The sequence below is a fragment of the Dunckerocampus dactyliophorus genome, unplaced genomic scaffold (genome assembly GCF_027744805.1).
Source record: "Dunckerocampus dactyliophorus isolate RoL2022-P2 unplaced genomic scaffold, RoL_Ddac_1.1 HiC_scaffold_34, whole genome shotgun sequence".
Lineage (NCBI taxonomy): Eukaryota > Metazoa > Chordata > Actinopteri > Syngnathiformes > Syngnathidae > Dunckerocampus > Dunckerocampus dactyliophorus.
The window spans coordinates 80,001-85,000 of NW_026559870.1; positions in this window are offsets into that span (position 1 = coordinate 80,001).

The following is a 5,000-nucleotide window of genomic DNA, read 5'->3' on the forward strand; positions in this document are numbered from 1 at the left end:
CGTGCGAGCGCGGCCGGGTGGGGGGCAATGGCCCCCCGGGTGGCCGCGCCGGAGGTGTCACTCGCCTCCAGTGAGCACTCGGCTCCTCTCTGTCGGACACCCGGAGGTGAAGCGCGGGCCCTGCTACCGCGCCGGAGGTCCCACTGGCCTCCAATGAGCACACTCGGCTCCTCTTTGTCGGACACCCGGAGGTGAGGCGCGGGCCCCTCTTACCCGCGCCGGAGCCTCAGCTTGCCTTCCAGTGAGCTGGGCTCCTTTTTTATTTTCTTTGGAGTGGGCCACCCGGAGGTGGAGAGCGACCCGCAGACGAAGCACGGCCAGGGGCCGCCGGATGCCGCCCATGGCGGGCGCTCCCACTCCTCTGACACCTGCGAAGCAGCAAAGTGCTCCTTTTCGATTCCTTCCGCCACCCGGAGGTGGAGCGCGGACCCAGCCACCGCGCCGGAGCGAGCAGCAGCCTCGCTCCGAGTGTGCGCCCGCAGACGAAGCACGGCCAGAGGCCGCCGGATGCCGCCCATGGCGGGCGCACACACTTTTCTGACACCTACGAAGCACCCAAGTGCTGCTTTTTGGGATTCGCCACCCGGAGGTGGAGCGCGGACAAAGCCACCGCGCCTAGTGTGCACCCGCAGACGAAGCACGGCCAGAGGCCGCCGGATGCCGCCCATGGCGAGCGCACACACTTTGCGGACACCTCGGATTGGCCACCCGGAGGTGGAGAGCGACCCGCAGACGAAGCACGGCCAGGGGCCGCCGGATGCCGCCCATGGCGGGCGCTCTCGCTCCTCGGACAGCTCCATCGGCGCAGCATGGCGCTCGCGGTCGTCATTACCCGCTGGCGAGGCGCGGCCAGGGCCGCCAGGCGTCGCCTATCGCGTGCGCAAACTCCCAGCAAGCACCAACGTGCTCCTTTGGATGTTGTCATCCGGAGGTGATAGCGCGGCCCGGGCCGCCTGACGCGGCCCATCGCGGGCGCTCCTCGTCGGACACCTGCGTCACACAGCCTGGGTGCCAGCTGTGGAGTGACACTTGGAGAAAAAGAAGCACAAGTCACTCATATCAAAGTTCCCGTTCCCTTTTGTTTGTGTCACGCTTGGAAATGCTTGAGAGGTGACACTTTGTCAAATTTGCAGCTGGTGTCTCATCATCATCATCACCGCTGCTCATCAGCCTTCCTTGGATGCCTGCCATGCACGCGGCCCAACGGGGCACTCAGATGGGGTGGGCAGCCCGGACCGCCTTGCGCGGCCCAACACGGGCGCCCAGGGGGACGCGGAAACCCGTTTTAGAAAATAACCTCCAGGGGTTTTCCAAGAGCGGCACAGCCCCAGCTCACGTCCGTGTTTCAGTGCGTCAAAAGCGGATTCAAAAGTGTGCTTTTCTCGGTACTTCCCCTGGAGGTCAGTGTTTCTAAAAACTGGGTTTCCGAAATCGTGCTGGAGGTGTTTTGGTCAACCAGGAAAAATGGCATTTACGGGAGAGGGTAAAGTATACCCCCCCCCCCCCCTCTCGGCTGATTTACCCTCTCCCGTAAACGCGTTTTTTCCTGGTCGACCAAAACACTCATTGACTCCCATTCATTTGACACTTTGTCATTTTTTCAGCACTTTTTTCGCGCATTGGGTACTCCGCCCATTGACTCCCATTCATTTGACACTTTGTCGTTTTTCCAGACCTTTTTTCACGCATTGGGTACTCCGCCCATTCACTCCCATTCATTTGACACTTTGTCGTTTTTTCAGCACTTTTTTCGCGCATTGGGTACTCCGCCCCATTCACTCCCATTCATTTCACACTTAGAAAAATCATCCGAGCGGCTCTCCACGCATTTTATAGCCGCTTTGGGGCTCCAGCCGCCTCGGACTGCATTTCTGACTAGGCTCGTGTGGACTTTGTCGTTTTTTCAGCACTTTTTTTACACATTGGGTACTCTGCCCCATTCACTCCCATTCATTTGACACTTTGAAAAATCATCCGAGCGGCTCTCCACGCGTTTTATAGCCGCTTTGGGGCTCCAGCCGCCTCGGACTGCATTTCTGACTAGGCTCGTGTGGACTTTGTCGTTTTTTCAGCACTTTTTTTACACATTGGGTACTCTGCCCCATTCACTCCCATTCATTTGACACTTTGAAAAATCATCCGAGCGGCTCTCCACGCGTTTTATAGCCGCTTTCAGACTCCTGCCGCCTCGCCTGCACTTCCGCCTCGGTCCGTTAGGATTTAGGCCTTTTTTCAGCACTTTTTCTCCGTTCCTCCGGGGCGACAGCGGCTCTCCACGCATTTTATAGCCGTTTTCAGACTCCTGCCGCCTCGCCTGCACTTCCGCCTCGGTCCGTTAGGATTTAGGCCTTTTTTCAGCACTTTTTCTCCGTTCCTCCGGGGCGACAGCGGCTCTCCACGCATTTTATAGCCGTTTTCAGACTCCTGCCGCCTCGCCTGCACTTCCGCCTCGGTCCGTTAGGATTTAGGCCTTTTTTCAGCACTTTTTCTCCGTTCCTCCGGGGCGACAGCGGCTCTCCACGCATTTTATAGCCGTTTTCAGACTCCTGCCGCCTCGCCTGCACTTCCGCCTCGGTCCGTTAGGATTTAGGCCTTTTTTCAGCACTTTTTCTCCGTTTCTCCGGGGCGACAGCGGCTCTCCACGCATTTTATAGCCGTTTTCAGACTCCTGCCGCCTCGCCTGCACTTCCGCCTAGGTCCGTTAGGATTTAGGCCTTTTTTCAGCACTTTTTCTCCGTTTCTCCGGGGCGACAGCGGCTCTCCACGCTTTTTATAGCGGTTTTCAGACTCCTGCCGCCTCGCCTGCACTTCCGCCTAGGTCCGTTAGGATTTAGGCCTTTTTTCAGCACTTTTTCTCCGTTCCTCCGGGGCGACAGCGGCTCTCCACGCTTTTTATAGCCGCTTTGGGGCTTTAGCCGCCTCGGCCTGCATTTCTGACTAGGCTCGTGTGGACTTTTTCAGCACTTTTTTTGTGCATTGGGTACTCTCGCCCATTGACTCCCATTCATTTGACACTTTGTCATATTTTCAGCACTTTTTTGGCGCATTGGGTACTCTCGCCCATTGACTCCCATTCATTTGACACTTTGTCATATTTTCAGCACTTTTTTGGCGCATTGGGTACTCTCGCCCATTGACTTCAATGCATTTACTGCAACTCCTGCCTGTGTCCGCCAGAGGGCGTCTGGCTTAACAGCGGCTCTCCACGCTATTTCTATCCGCTTTGAGGCTCCAGGCAGCTCGGCCTGGGTTTCTGAATTTCTCCCTTGACACTTTGTTACTTTTTCACCTTTTTTCTCATTTCATCCAGGGACACAGCGGCTCTCCACAGACTTTCCCGCGGCCCCTGGGCTCCAGGACCCTAGGCATGGGTTTCTGCCTAGCTCCCTTGACACTTTGCCATTTTTTCACCTTTTTTCTCATTTCATCCAGGGACACAGCGGCTCTCCACAGACTTTCCCGCGGCCCCTGGGCTCCAGGACCCTAGGCATGGGTTTCTGCCTAGCTCCCTTGACACTTTGCCATTTTTTCACCCTTTTTCTCATTTCATCCAGGGGCACAGCGGCTCTCCACAGACTTTCCCGCGGCCCCTGGGCTCCAGGACCCTAGGCATGGGTTTCTGCCTAGCTCCCTTGACACTTTGCCATTTTTTCACCTTTTTTCTCATTTCATCCAGGGACACAGCGGCTCTCCACAGACTTTCCCGCGGCCCCTGGGCTCCAGGACCCTAGGCATGGGTTTCTGCCTAGCTCCCTTGACACTTTGCCATTTTTTCACCCTTTTTCTCATTTCATCCAGGGCAACAGCGGCTTTCCACAGACTTTGCAGCCGCCCCTGGGCTCCAGGACCCTAGGCATGGGTTTCTGCCTAGCTCCCTTGACACTTTGCCATTTTTTCACCTTTTTTCTCATTTCATCCAGGGACACAGCGGCTCTCCACAGACTTTCCCGCGGCCCCTGGGCTCCAGGACCCTAGGCATGGGTTTCTGCCTAGCTCCCTTGACACTTTGCCATTTTTTCACCCTTTTTCTCATTTCATCCAGGGCAACAGCGGCTTTCCACAGACTTTGCAGCCGCCCCTGGGCTCCAGGACCCTAGGCATGGGTTTCTGCCTAGCTCCCTTGACACTTTGCCATTTTTTCACCCTTTTTCTCAATTCATCCAGGGACACAGCGGCTCTCCACACACTTTAGAACCGCCCCTGGGCTCCAGGCAGCTCGGCCTGAGTTTCTGAATTTCTCCCTTGACACTTTGCCATTTTTTCACCCTTTTTCTCAATTCATCCAGGGACACAGCGGCTCTCCACACACTTTAGAACCGCCCCTGGGCTCCAGGCAGCTCGGCCTGAGTTTCTGAATTTCTCCCTTGACACTTTGCCATTTTTTCACCCTTTTTCTCATTTCATCCAGGGACACAGCGGCACTCCACAGACTTTACAGCCGCCCCTGGGCTCCAGGCAGCTCGGCATGGGTTTCTGCCTAGCTCCCTTGACACTTTGCCATTTTTCCACCCTTTTTCTCATTTCATCCAGGGACACAGCGGCTCTCCACAGACTTTGCAGCCGCCCCTGGGCTCCAGGACCCTAGGCATGGGTTTCTGCCTAGCTCCCTTGACACTTTGCCATTTTTTCACCCTTTTTCTCAATTCATCCAGGGACACAGCGGCTCTCCACAGACTTTACAGCCGCCCCTGGGCTCCAGGACCCTAGGCATGGGTTTCTGAATTTTTCCCTTGACACTTTGCCATTTTTTCACCCTTTTTCTCATTTCATCCAGGGACACAGCGGCTCTCCACAGACTTTACAGCCGCCCCTGGGCTCCAGGCAGCTCGGCCTGAGTTTCTGAATTTCTCCCTTGACACTTTGCCATTTTTTCACCCTTTTTCTCAATTCATCCAGGGACACAGCGGCTCTCACAGACTTTAGAACCGCCCCTGGGCTCCAGGACCCTAGGCATGGGTTTCTGCCTAGCTCCCTTGACACTTTGCCATTTTTTCACCTTT